The 14,937-nt window shown below is 46.5% G+C and overlaps 3 non-coding genes across 3 annotated transcripts; all 3 read right to left on the bottom strand.

Annotated features, from left to right (window-relative positions):
• Positions 1 to 1,550: 1,550 nt before the first annotated feature.
• Positions 1,551 to 1,622, bottom strand: TRNAD-GUC. The gene has a single exon. It is a non-coding gene; the product is annotated as a tRNA-Asp (tRNA).
• Positions 1,623 to 12,897: 11,275 nt separating this feature from the next.
• TRNAD-GUC lies at positions 12,898 to 12,969 on the bottom strand. The gene has a single exon. It is a non-coding gene; the product is annotated as a tRNA-Asp (tRNA).
• Positions 12,970 to 14,515: 1,546 nt separating this feature from the next.
• Positions 14,516 to 14,587, bottom strand: TRNAD-GUC. The gene has a single exon. It is a non-coding gene; the product is annotated as a tRNA-Asp (tRNA).
• Positions 14,588 to 14,937: the final 350 nt, after the last annotated feature.

Here is a 14,937-nt window from a genome sequence, read left to right as displayed (position 1 = left end):
CTCTGAGGTCTGTGCTGTCAAAGCGCTGCTGACTGTAGATCAGGACTGGTCTCTGGAGGTGACTGAGGTGGAGCGTGTAGGCAGGGTGTTCCAAGGTGACGGCAGGTATCCGACAAAATAACAGAACACCCTGCCGTCATCTTTGGGGGTTTAAATAGCCGCAAATTCGCGGGGAAAATTGGAAGAGACGCTGGTCGCACTTCCGCGTTCCAGCGTGGAACGCACATGTCCGCGCACCGGAAGTGACGCGGGTAACCTGCAAAACCAAGCGCAGCTGTCTGAATCGGACAGATCTGGGTCTGTATGAGAGAAGTAGCATCAAAGATGTTACAGGGAGAGCCAGTAGAGGACACACAGTCTGAATCCTGCCTCTGCCCTGCCAAAGGTAGGACTGTGCAGGGGAGGCAGAGAGTAAAAGGGGCCACTGTGATTACAGAGAAAAAAGAGGGGGCATGACTGCGAGGGGCACTTTAATGGGGAGCTGTGATTGATAGGGGCACTGTGATGAAAAGGGAACTGCACTGTAAAGGGGGACTGTAATCCTTACAGCTTCATTTACAGTGCAGTCTCCTTTATATCACAGTGCCCCCATTACATTACAGTGCGGAGGACTGACTCCGTGATTATTCCGTCACCAATCGCCCTTGCGAATGGGCGTTGCTGAAAAATTGGCTGCTCAGTCTAAATTGCCCAGGCCTAATTTTTGTCCCAGTCCGGGCCTGCCTCCCGCCCTGGAAAGGCAAATCTGCCAGAGCCTTCTAAAATGAATCTTAGCTCAAACCAACCATTTTTTTTGTAAAATGTTTAAGCTTGGCTTACATCGAGTAAATACATACCAAACATGTCAAGCCCAGTGCTGGATTACCAAATAAGCAGGGTAGGCATTGGCCCAAGGCAGTTTAAATGGCCCACGACAAAGGATCAAAATAATATTGATTGCTGAAAGAAAATGACAATGAAGCTTTCTTAGAGCGGTTGTAAACCTTTGACCTTTTTTTTTTCTTTCTATGCATGCGCCAGTTTTGTCACTGCCTGCATGTACAGTAAATATCTCCTAAATGGTGCATGTTTAGGAGATATGTACAATAACTATAGGTAAAAATTCAAAGATGGAAGATTATTTACCATCCCAACCTGCCTCTATATACCACCCCAACCTACCTATATATACCACCCCAACCTGCCCCTACACCACCCCAAACTGCCCCTACACCACCCCAACCTGCCGTTATATACCAGCCCAACCTGCTCCTATACCACCTCAACCTGCCTCTACCTTCCCTATACCACCCCAACCTGCTCCTATATCACCCTAACCTGCCCTATACCATCCTAACCTGATTCTATACCACCCTAAGCTTCCATATACCAACCTAACCTTCCACATGCCATCCTAACCTGTCCTATGCCACCCCAACCAGCAACTATATTGCCTTATAATTTTAGCCACAGACCCTTCACGTTTCTGCTTTATACGACTTGGAATTTCTAATCCCTTTTCCAGGTGTGTAACTCAAGAAGGCAGCCTCTGCAAAAACAAAAAAATTAGCCTCCCCGTCGGGGAATTGAACCCCGGTCTCCCGCGTGACAGGCGGGGATACTGACCACTATACTAACGAGGATCACATAGAAAGAACTGTGTGCTCCTGCTCCGTCTCTTTAAGAGAACACTGTTATATTTCAAGAAATTACAGTTAATTTTCAAAAAAATATCATCTCTTTTCTGAAAGCAGAGACCCTAGAGAATAAAGTGGTAGCAGTTTCAACTTTTTATTTCGCACAATATCTGCACAGCTATTTATCAAACACATATTTTTAGGAAATATACACTAAAATTAATCTTAGCTCATACCAACAATATATTACACCATTTTTTTGTAATTTAGGAGATATTTACACTGCCAATAGGTAAGCCATATTTTATTACCTATAGGTAAAAATTTAAAGGTGGAAGTTTACTTTCCTGTCGGCTCCATGTCAGCACAGCTGGGTATAGGCTCCGGCCCCCCACCCACTGCCCCCAAATAGGGCATCCCGACGAGCTGGAAGGTTTGAGGGAAAGAATCTGTTTGGTGGACGAGAAATAAACTGTCTTGTACCCTGATGAAACCATTTCGCAGACCCACTGGTCAGAAATCAGGGAGGTCCACTGAGCCGCAAACTCATGCAGACGTCCCCCCACCCGAGAGTTGGGCGGGGCAAACCTTCATGCTGTCACAGATTTGTTCGCAGGCTTGTTTGGCTTGCGAACCCAGGGACGTTTTTGTCCCCCAGCAGGCCCTTTGTCGGTCTGAGGATGCCTACCTGTGGGACCTGACAGACGAAAATACCGCTTTTGCGTGGGAAAAGAGGGTCCCGGCCTGTAGCGTGGCTCTTTTCCTTTTCTGGACTGGGGGAGGAGCATACTCTTACCCCCGTGGCATCCTTTATGATGTCGTCCAAGGAGGCAAAGGAAAGGCAAATCTGCCAGAGCCTTCTAAAATGAATCTTAGCTCAAACCAACCATTTTTTTTGTAAAATGTTTAAGCTTGGCTTACATCGAGTAAATACATACCAAACATGTCAAGCCCAGTGCTGGATTACCAAATAAGCAGGGTAGGCATTGGCCCAAGGCAGTTTAAAGGGCCCACGACAAAGGATCAAAATAATATTGATTGTTGAAAGAAAATGACAATGAAGCTTTCTTAGAGCGGTTGTAAACCTTTAACCTTTTTTTTTCTTTCTATGCATGCGCCAGTTTTGTCACTGCCTGCACGTACAGTAAATATTTCCTAAATGGTGCATGTTTAGGAGATATGTACAATAACTATAGGTAAAAATTCAAAGATGGAAGATTATTTACCATCCCAACCTACCTCTATATACCACCCCAACCTACCTCTATATACCACCCCAACCTGCCCCTACACCACCCCAACCTGCCGTTATATACCAGCCCAACCTGCTCCAATACCACCTCAACCTGCCTCCAACTTCCCTATACCACCCCAACCTGCTCCTATATCACCCTAACCTGCCCTATACCCAGTGTTGTAAGTAACGGCGTTGAAATAAACGCTGTTACATAACGATTGGCCTCCGACGGGTAACTGGTAATCTACCCGATTACTTTTTCCCCAGCGGGAGCGCCGTTGCCATTACATTTGCCACGTTACCTTGTTACTTTTAGCGTGAGCGCGCGGGGCGGGTGGGGGCAGTCCACTCATCATCATCATTCGAATCATCACATGCATTGATGTCAAAGTTAATGATTGGTCGGCGGCGGGCAGATGTGACTCTCAGTGTGGGTGGCGCTGGCACTGCCAGCGCCACCCACACTGAGTCACATGCCCGCCGGCGACCAATCATTAATTTGACATCCATGCATGTGATGTGATGATTCTGAATGGATGATAATGAGTGACAGACAGTCACCCACCCAATCATCACTGCAGTGGCTTGCTTCACTTGGCGCATGCCGCGCCCTGCCCCCTGGAGTCTCCCGAGTCCCACCCGCGGCCGCCAGTGTGACACGAGTCGAGTCAGTGTGACGGACGGTGAGGTGACCGTGTCTCCGGCTCTCCGCACTGTCACTCCTGTCACTGTGTCAGACAGTCTGTCACTAGCACTGCCCGCCGAGCGCCGACAATCATCACAGGCGAGCCGTGAGTGATCCGGCCATCCCCCACGGAGGCTCCGCTCCACCACGGACCGGACCCAGGCCAGCCCAGCAGACAAGACAAAAAGCCAGAGTGAACCACCACCAGCACCACCAGGCAGCAAGACTGTGGCCCTGCCCTGCGCAAGCCAGCAGACAGGAGGTGAGGTGCAGACTGCACCGTCCGGACCGCGCCATCAACCGACCGACTGGCGGCGAGTCGACTGCCCCCTGCGCATCCAGAGACCAGGTCTCACTCCCAGCCCAGGTGAGGAGCCGATTGGAACTGGGGGGGGGGGGGCACAGTGCTCCGCTCACAGGCCAACAGAGTTCATATTTCGCCACACCAGGCCTAAGGCCTCAGCTAAGGCCTAGGCCTTAGGCCTGGTGTGGCAAAATATGAACTTTTTGCTACTGGGTGAGCTGACAGTGTGACTGGCTGAGAGTTCATATTTCGCCACACCAGGCCTAAGGCCTTAGCTAAGGCCTTAGGCCTGGTGTGGCAAAATATGAACTTTGTGCTACTGGGTGAGCTGACAGTGTGACTGGGTGGTTGTAAAGCTTAAGGACTCCAATTATCTGTCTATAAGCCTGGTATATATTTATAGACAGATAATTGGAGTATTTTAAGCTTTACAATTAGGCAATGTAATATTTTTTAGGTGATTATAATTCACCAATATTACCCTGTGTATCTTTCATGAATTAACGGCAATGTCTTCCAGGCACTGCAGTCACCCGTGGCCCTGCCCTGCGCAAGCCAGCAGACAGCAGCACCGACCGACTGTGGCCCCTGCCCCCTGCGCAGCCAGGTCCCAGGTGAGGAGCCGATTGGAACGGGGGGGGGGGGGGGAGAGCGGCCTAGTCTAAGGCCTTAGGCCTAGCGTGTGGTGATTGGTGAAATATGAACTTTGTGCTACTGGCTGAGTCTGACTGTCCTCCTCCTGATATTAATACCAATAATACCATACAAACCAAACCTGGAAATCTAGAAAGGATTTTAAGGTGGACCAGTGGAGGAGCACATACAAAAAATAAAAAAAATATATTGAGTACAGTGCTATGAGGCTCATGCCTTTCTTTTAGTAATGTTTGCTGCTAATTTTGATGCAAGCCTTTGTTAGAACTTGCATAATACTTGCATCGATAGGAAAAGATAGGATCCCAGCTGTTGCACAGTGCTTAGAATATTGCGGTTTTGTCTTGTATTATATTCTGCAACTTCTACCAAAGGCTTGCATTAAAATTAGCAGCAAACATTATTTAGCACAATACAGGCATGAGCCTGAGCCTCATAGTAGTACTAGCACTGTACTCAATATCTTTTTTTTATTTTTATTTTTTTGAATGTGGTCCACCTTTAAAATCCTTTCTAGATTTCTAGGTTTGGTATAGATTTAAAAAAAACATGCCCTGCAGTAGAAAAGTCACCCAAAGAAAAAAAGGCATATGAATGATTAACCTTAAATTTGCCATGTATTTTAAAGAAGACACGCCCATTTTCTTTTTTTTTGCTTTTATTTAGGTGCCCCCCCCCCCCCCTTCAAAAAAAAAATACAAGAGAGGAATCAAGGAGTCAGACTCAGATCACGTTCAGGTACCACCGTACCACACTGCCAGTACCCCCACCAGTGCAGTGCCACACCACCAGCCGTCAGCGACAATGGCGACGAGCTGGGGAAGATCAAAGTTAGCATTCTCAAACTGGACGTTTCCTTGATTGACATTAAAGGCAAGAATGTTTATGTAACATGCACGCTATGCTCAGGAAAAAAAAGTTCATCTACATCTGCCTCAAGCAACTCCAATCTTTTGAAGCACCTCACATCTAACGCATGCTAACGTGACACTTGTTGCTGCTGCTGCTAACCCAACCCCGAATGCAGCTAGCGGAGTAGCCGGACCGTCTCCCCTAAAACAAGGAACGCTTGATTTTTTTGGTCAGCATCAGGTGACCAAGCCCGAGCTGAATACATTGATTGCAAGGTATGTTGTTGAAAACATGCTCCCCCTGTCCACTGTGGTGTCTGAGTCATTCAGAGCTATCCTTTCTAAAATACCACTACGAGGAGGAGGAAAGGGGGTTGCCCCATGCCGAAACACTTTTGCTAAATTCTTGGACAGTGAATACGAAAAAATGATGATTGAGCTCAAAAAAACATTTGAGGAATTACAGTACATTGCAACTACAGCAGACATCTGGACTTGCCACAATAAAAGTTACCTGGGTGTGACAGCACATTGGATCAATCCAAATAACCTGGAAAGAGAGAAAGCAGCTCTTGCCTGCAGACGGTTTAAGGGGCATCATAGTCATGACGCCATAGCAGTTGAGCTTGACGATATACATTCAACATATGGGATAACACACAAAATCACAGCAACAGTGACTGATAATGGCTCAAATTTTGTAAAAGCATTTAAGAGGTACCAGCCACTTGAGGAAAGTGATTCTGAGGAAGACGAAGATGAGGTGACCTTTACAGACATTAATGATGCTCTACATGCAACAGGTGATGATATTGATGGTAATGTGATCACTTTTCCCCCCCACAAGAGATGTGCATCACACACACTCAACCTGATTTCATGCACAGATGTTGACAAGTGGCTGCTGTCAAAATCTGCAACAAAAGCTGTTTATAGAAGTGCTACTGCCAAATGTACTGCCCTATGGAACAAGATTAGTCGATCAGCTTGATGATTTGGTGTCAAAAAAGCTGCTTGTAGTCGAATGGAAGACCTGATCCTCTACAGCCAACAGCGTCAGGAGACATATTCGGAGACATGGCAGCTGTACCGACTGCCAGACGCTTACCCAGCCACAGGTCTAATACCCGCTCCTCCTGGCAAACTATTTATCTGGGACTAGAAGAGAAATACCCTACGCCCGTCTAGGGTGCTTTATAATGACCCTGCTCGTGCAGCCCCCCCCCCCCCACTACTTTCCACTAAGCTCCTCCCTGCTCTTTCCTATACTGCTCTTTAACCCTTAATCTATTTCTCCTTATTATGTAAATGGAAAACGGTTCTGGAAGCCAGACTGACCGGACCTCACCACCGTGACATGAGACGTTAACTGTCGCCCCGAGGGGCACACCCTCATCGAGAACTAGTCGTACTCCAACCAGCAATGATGTTATGTGTCTGCGACTATAGTTTCACATATGCTGTTACACCTGTATATGAGAGCTGTTATCTCTACTGTTATGTTTTGTATGTTGACGGTCCGCGAGGACTGGCTTTTTTGGTGATAAATAAAAAATAAAAAAAAGCTGCTTGTACCTTGTACAACACGATGGAATTCCTTCTATGATGCCCTGGCTCGAATCTGTAATATATCTATGGTAGACCTTAATACCATTTCCTCCAAATTAGGACTGCCAGCAATAACGGAAAGGGAACAACAGTTTTTAAAGGAGTACTGTATTGCGATGAAGCCCCTTACAGTTGCCTTGGATATACTTCAGGGAGAAGAGAATTGTTTTCATGGAACACTCCTACCAACAATTGAGACATTAATGTTGAAAACAGAAGCCCTTCAAAGTGGCCTGCAAATACTGAGGGACCTTGCTGACGCCATAGTCACAGTAAGAACTTGAATGTCATATTTTATTATTTATTAAGTGAACATTGCTGTAGTACTCATACTACTAAATACAACTGCTACTAATTATGATTATAATTTCAGGCTATCAAAACCAGATTTGCTGATGTCCTGGGAAATGAAGAGGCTATACTTGCTGCTGTAACTCTTCCAAAATTCAAGCTTCGCTGGCTGCGGTCACAGGAGTTAAAGGATAAGGCTAAGGCAAGTTTGCTGGCAGAGTGCCGAAGAATTGTCCTTGAAGAACCACAACAAGGTAACAGCACATCTACACAACAACATCACACAGATTCAGCCAAAGAGAACGATTTATTTTCCTTTGAGGAGGAAACAACCTCTTTAGCAGAAATCCAGGTGGCAGACTATATAAGATCTTCAGCACAAAATGTTGACTCTCTGTGTGGATTTTCTCTGATCAAGAAAATTTCGCTACGTTATAATGCTGCTACTCCATCTAGTGCACCTGTTGAGAGACTGTTCAGTCTGGGCAAGCTTGTCTTCTCTCCAAAGAGGAACAGACTGTCAGACCAAAAATTTGAAAAGCTTCTCCTCCTACGTTACAACCACTGGTTTAGTTGTTAGATGATGACTGAGAGGAGTATTTCAGTACAGATTAATGTATTGTTTGTTTTCAGACAAAGAACAACATGTTAATCTATATGGAGAGTTGGATAGTGTTCTGTTTATTGTGCACTGCAGTATTATACAGATACAGATAATTGCACTAATTAAAGTCGAGAGTTTCCTTTGTTTCTTATTAGTATAAGAAACTAAGGAAAATCTGGCCTTTAATTAATGCAATTAATTATCTGTATCTGTATAATTGTTTAAAAAGAAACAAAGGAAAATCTGGCCATTAGTGCAAATCTGTAACTGTATATTCAGCCTACTAGTGCACAATAAACATACGTTTTGTTAATGTACTGATTGAATAGTTAAGAGTTGGATAGTGTTCTCCAACTCTTAACCAGTGGCGGAATTATAGGGGTCGCTGAGATCGCAATGGCGACCGGGCCCCTTGCTACAGGGGGCCCCCGAGGGCCCCCTGTATATAGTACATCGATAGGAGGAGCGGAGATGAGCTCCCCGATCCTAAGCCGAACTGTATTCGGCACTGTGTGCGGGGAGCTCGTCACATTGATTATAAAGCGAAAGCAGTGTGTGCTGTGCTCTTTGTCTCCCCCTACAGTGCAGTACCCGGCAGGAAGAGCTGCTAAGGTAAAGCACTGACTTTTTTCATCTACTGTATGTGTGTTTGTATGTGTGTGTGTTCATGTGCATGTATGCATATGTGTTTGCATATGTGTGTGTGTGTGTTCATGTGCATGTATGTATATGTGCATGTATGTATGCATGTGTGTGTGTTCATGTGCATATGTATGTACGTACGCCATGCTGGGCGCTCGCAGTCCACGCAGCTGTGTCAGAAAAGCGAATGAATATTCGCTTTCCTAACACTGAACCGCCAGGCAGACTGCAAGCGGGCAGGGTCACAGTGGCTGCATTTGATGGGCACAGTGGCTGCATTTCAGGGCACAGTGGCTGCGGTTGATGGGCACAGTGGCTGCGGTTGATGGCAAAGTGGCTACGGTTGATGGCACAGTGGCTGTGGTTGATGGAACAGTCAGTGGCTGCATTTGATGGGCACAGTGGCTGCGTTTGATGGGCACAGTGGCTGCGGTTGAGGGCACAGTGGCTGCGGTTGAGGGCACATTGGCTTTGATTGATGGCACTGTGGCTGTGTTTTCTGGGCACAGTGGCTGTGTTTGATGGGCACAGTGGCTACATTTGATGGCACAGTGGCTGTGTTTGATGAGCACAGTGACTGTATTTGAGGGCACAGTGGCTACATTTGATGGCACAGTGGCTGTAGTTGATGGCACAGTCAGTGGCTGCGTTTGATGGGCACAGTGGCTGCGGTTGAGGGCACAGTGGCTTTGATTGATGGCATTGTGGCTGTGTTTGATGGGCACAGTGGCTGTGTTTGATGGGCACAGTGGCTGTGTTTGATGGGCACAGTGGCTGTGTTTGATGGGCACAGTGGCTACGTTTGATGGCACAGTGGTTGTGGTTAATGGGCACAGTCACGGTTTGATGGGCACAGTGGCTGTGGTTGATGGGCACAGTGGCTGCGGTTGATGGGCACAGTGGCTGCAGTTGATGGGCACAGTGGCTGCGGTTGATGGCACAGTGGCTGTGTTTGATGGGCACAGTGACTGTGTTTGATGGGCACAGTGACTGTGTTTGATGGGCACAGTGGCTGCGCTTGATGGGCACAGTTGCTGTGTTTTGATGGACACAGTGGCTGTGTTTGAGCGCAAAGTGGCTGCAGTTGATGGGCACAGTGGCTGTGTTTGATGGGCACATTGACTGTGTTTGATGGGCACAGTGGCTGCGCTTGATGGGCACAGTTGCTGTGTTTTGATGGACACAGTGGCTGTGTTTGAGCGCAAAGTGGCTGCAGTTGATGGGCACAGTGGCTGCATTTGATGGGCACAGTTGCAACGTTTGATGGGCACAGTGGCTGCGTTTTGGTGGGCACAGTGGCTGCGTTTTGGTGGGCACAGTGGCTGTGTTTGAGGGCACAATGCCTGCAGTTGATGGCACAGAGGCTGTGGTTGATGGGCACAGTGGTTGATGGGCACAGTTGCTGCGTTTGATGGGCACAGTGGCTGCATTTGATGGGCACAGTGAGAGCCGGTTCACACTAGGGCGACAAGACTTCCAGCACGACTTTCAGAGGCGACTCCGACACGACTTGAACATGAACCACAGGGCGATCTGGGGCGATTTACAACACAACTTGAAGTCGTCTCCAGGACAGGAGACTTTCCAGTGGCCAATCAAAGAACAATCAGCTCTGGGAGAGGGAGGGGGGCAGGAGAGATTTGCCTGAGAAATGTATGTTATCTTCCTGGAAAGTAGCTTCAGATAAGACAGTGATCCGACTTCTGAGGCGACTTCCATTGAAATCAATGGGTACAAATCGCCTACAAGTCGGATTGAAGTAGTACAGGAACCTTTTCTGAAGTCGGATCGCCTTGAGTCGTGTGTATTAACACAGCTCCCATTCACTTCCATTGTTTTTCTCTACAGCGCGACTTGGGACGACTTGAGGCGACATGAAGTCGGATCGCAAGTCGCCCCAGTGTGAACCGGCTCTTACGCTGCAATTGTTGTTTTTTTAAAGAATTTTTCAGTTTGCTTGCGTCCCACAAAAATTTTTGAACACCAGCTGCCACTGGTTTTTATCTGTGTGTGTGTATTTATATAAGTGTGTGTATATGTATATATACAGTGTATATGTATGTGTGTTTACATGACCCCCTATATATGTACAATCAGAACCGATTTTTTATTTTTTTTTGCTTGTTCATAGTACCAGCAAAAAAATGCTGTTACACTGAAAAGTGATCCATGCTCAGATCGCTTTTCAGAGGCATTTGACAGCCGGTAAAGATGCAATATGTTGCCTCCTGACCGCCTGTTTTAACCCCTTAAATGCATCATCACTATGCTGCAACTGCATACAATGCACACAGTTGCAGGGTGGTTTCAGTGCAGCCCCATTCACCTAGGGGTATACTTCAAGGGTGCCCTGGCTGGAAAAATATTGAGAAATACTGGCATAGAGGAACCAATCTCTCCATTTTCCTCCTGCAGCCGCTGAATGCCTGCGGGAGGGAGAGGGAGAAGAGGAGAAGCAGGGGGAACTGGAGAAATCGGTTCCTTTATATGCAGCCACCCACTTGCGATCGGGTCCTGTTGTTCCGCCACCGGGCTCGGAGAAAAGAGCACTGTCTGGGGGGTTAGGGGGGCCATTCATGGTTTCTTGCATCGGGGCCCTAAAGGTTCTAGTTACACCACTGCTCTTAACTATTCAGTACAGTAACAAAACGTCCGTTTATTGTGCACTAGTAGGCTTAATATACAGTTACAGGGATTTGCACTAATGGCCAGGTTTTTCCTTTGTTTCTTTTAACACTATTATACAGATAATTGCACTAATTAAAGGCCAGAATTTCCTTAGTTTTTTTTTACCCATGTTACATTTGTGTGTCTTAACTTTGCACTTGAATTTTAGTTTAAATATTTATTTATTTTTTTATGTTTATGTGCATATCATTCATATGATCTATGGCAGGCTTTGCCGCTGCAATCTATTGAATTTGGTTCAAATAAATACGAAATGTTCTAAAATACTGTACTGTATGTGGTGTTTTTAAGTTTCAATCAGTTAATATAAACATCTTTGATATTAAAGATGTTATAGAACGTACTTGCATTGTAGAAAATCAAAAATAAAATTCTCAGTTACTTTTCCGAGTAACTAGTTACTTTGCCAATAAAGTAACTGAATCACTAATTCACTTACTTTTTCGGTCAAGTAACTTGTAATTGTAACCACCGTATTTTCCGGCGTATAAGACGACTCGGCGTATAAGACGACCCCCTAATTTTCCAGGAAAAAATTTGGTTTTGGGATATACTCGCCGTATAAGACTACCCCCTTCCTACTAGTATTTCTGGAAGCTGAGGGGTAGCCAGAACAACCGCTGACAGAAACAGGCTTTTTTCAAGCCTCACTATGCCATTACATGCCCCACTATGCCATTACATGCCCCACTATGCCATCACATGCCCCACTGTGCCATTACATGCCCCACTGTGCCATTACATGCCCCCACTGTGCCATTACATGCCCCCAATGTGCCATTACATGCCCCCACTGTGCCATTACTTGCCCCCACAGTGCCATCACATTACATGCCCCCACAGTGCCATCACATTACATGCCCCCACAGTGCCATCACATTACTTGCCCCCACAGTGCCATCACATTACTTGCCCCCACAGTGCCATCACATTACTTGCCCCCACAGTGCCATCACTTGCCCACACAGTGCCATCACTTGCCCCCACTTTCCCCCCCACTGTGCCATCACTCACGTTTTGCAGGCCGGTGACAGTCTCCGTCTGCTGCGAGCGTCCATGATTTCAAAGCCGCGCCGTCTTCTCAGCGTGTCCTGTGATTGGCGGAACACAAATTTTCTCAGTAGCGCCTCTGTTCTGTGTTCCGCCAATCACGGATGCCTTCTCATCTCGTCCGAGGATGAGAAGGCATCCGTGATAGGCGGAACACAGAACAGAGGCGCTGCTGGGAAGTTTTGTGTTCCGCCAATCATAGGACAAGCTGAGAAGACGGCGCGGCTTTGAAATTATGAACGATCGCAGCTGCACGGAGACCGTACCCGGCGTATAAGACGACCCCCGACTTTGGATGCATTTTTTTGCATCCAAAAAGTCGTCTTATACGCCGGAAAATACGGTAGATACTTTTTTAAAAGAAGATGAACAACACTGCCTATACCATCCTAACCTGATTCTATACCACCCTAACCTTCCATATACCAACCTAACCTTCCACATGCCATCCTAACCTGTCCTATACCACCCCAACCTGCCCTATACCACCCTAACCTGCCCTATACCACCCCAACCTGCCCTATACCACCCCAACCAGCAACTATATTGCCTTATAATTTTAGCCACAGAACCTTGACGTTTTTGCTTTATACGACTTGGAATTTCTAATCCCTTTTCCAGGTGTGTAACTCAAGAAGGCAGCCTCTGCAAAAACAAAAAAATTAGCCTCCCCGTCGGGGAATTGAACCCCGGTCTCCCGCGTGACAGGCGGGGATACTGACCACTATACTAACGAGGATCACATAGAAAGAACTGTGTGCTCCTGCTCCGTCTCTTTAAGAGAACACTGTTATATTTCAAGAAATTACAGTTAATTTTCAAAAAAATATCATCTATTTTCTGAAAGCAGAGACTCTAGAGAATACAGTGGTAGCAGTTTCAATTTTTTATTTCACACAATATCTGCACAGCTATTTATCAAACACATATTTTTAGGAAATATACACTAAAATGAATCTTAGCTCATACCAACAATATATTACACCATTTTTTTTTGTAATTTAGGAGATATTTACACTACCAATAGGTAAGCCATATTTTATTACCTATAGGTAAAAATTTAAAGGTGGAAGTTTACTTTCCTGATGGCTCCATGTCAGCACAACTGGGTATAGGCTCCGACCCCCCACCCACTGCCCCCAAATAGGGCATCCCAACGAGCTGGAAGGAGAGGAAGGTTTGAGGGAAAGCATCTGTTTGGTGGACGAGAAATAAACTGTCTTGTACCCTGATGAAACCATTTCGCAGACCCACTGGTCAGAAATCAGGGAGGTCCACCGATCCGCAAACTCATGCAGACGTCCCCCCACCCGAGAGTTGGGCGGGGCAAACCTTCATGCTGTCACAGATTTGTTCGCAGGCTTGTTTGGCTTGCGAACCCAGGGACGTTTTTGTCCCCCAGCAGGCCCTTTGTCGGTCTGAGCATGCCTACCTGTGGGACCTGACAGACGAAAATACCGCTTTTGCGTGGGAAAAGAGGGTCCCGGCCTGTAGCGTGGCTCTTTTCCTTTTCTGGACTGGGGGAGGAGCATACTCTTACCCCCGTGGTATTCTTTATGATGTCGTCCAAGGAGGCACCAAATAGCCTCCCGCCCTGGAAAGGCAAATCTGCCAGAGCCTTCTAAAATGAATCTTAGCTCAAACCAACCATTTTTTTGACAATGACAATGAAAATGACAATGAAGCTTTCTTAGAGCGGTTGTAAACCTTTGACCTTTTTTTCTTTCTTTCTATGCATGCGCCAGTTTTGTCACTGCCTGCATTTACAGTAAATATCTCCTAAATGGTGCATGTTTAGGAGATATGTACAATAACTATAGGTAAAAATTCAAAGATGGAAGATTATTTACCATCCCAACCTGCCTCTATATACCACCCCAACCTACCTCTATATACCACCCCAACCTGCCCCTACACCACCCCAACCTGCCGTTATATACCAGCCCAACCTGCTCCTATACCACCCAAACCTGCCTCTACCTTCCCTATACCACCCCAACCTGCTCCTATATCACCCTAACCTGCCCTATACCATCCTAACCTGATTCTATACCACCCTAACCTTCCATATACCAACCTAACCTTCCAAATGCCATCCTAACCTGTCCCCAACCTGCCCTATACCACCCCAACCTGCCCTATAGCACCCCAACCAGAAACTATATTGCCTTATAATTTTAGCCACAGACCATTCACGTTTATGCTTTATACAACTTGGAATTTCTAATCCTTTTTCCAGGTCTGTAACTCAAGAAGGCAGCCTGTGCAAAAAAAAAAAAAATAGCCTCCCTGTCGGGGAATTGAACCCCGGTCTCCCGCGTGACAGGCGGGGATACTGACCACTATACTAACGAGGAACACATAAGATGGTTTGTGTGGTCCTGCTCCGTCTCTTTAAAGCGGAGCGCCACCCTAAAGTGGAACTCACGCTGATCGGAAACCCGCCCCCCCTCCAGTGTCACATTTGACACCTTTCAGGGGGGAGGGGGGTGCAGATACCTGTCTAAAGACAGGTATTTGCACCCACTTCCGGCCACACATCACGGGCAAAAGTAGGGTTGCCACCTCATCCCTTTTAAACAGAACACATATGAATTACACAGGTTCTGAGGCTAATTTAATGCAGGTAAGGCACCAAATGAGTCTACTTACCACCTTAATTAGCCTCAGAACCTGTGTAATTCATATGTGTTCTGTTTTAAAGGGA

Source organism: Rana temporaria, chromosome 4, assembly GCF_905171775.1.
Source record: "Rana temporaria chromosome 4, aRanTem1.1, whole genome shotgun sequence".
Taxonomy (NCBI): Eukaryota; Metazoa; Chordata; class Amphibia; order Anura; family Ranidae; genus Rana; species Rana temporaria.
This window is presented reverse-complemented; position numbering and strand designations above follow the sequence as displayed.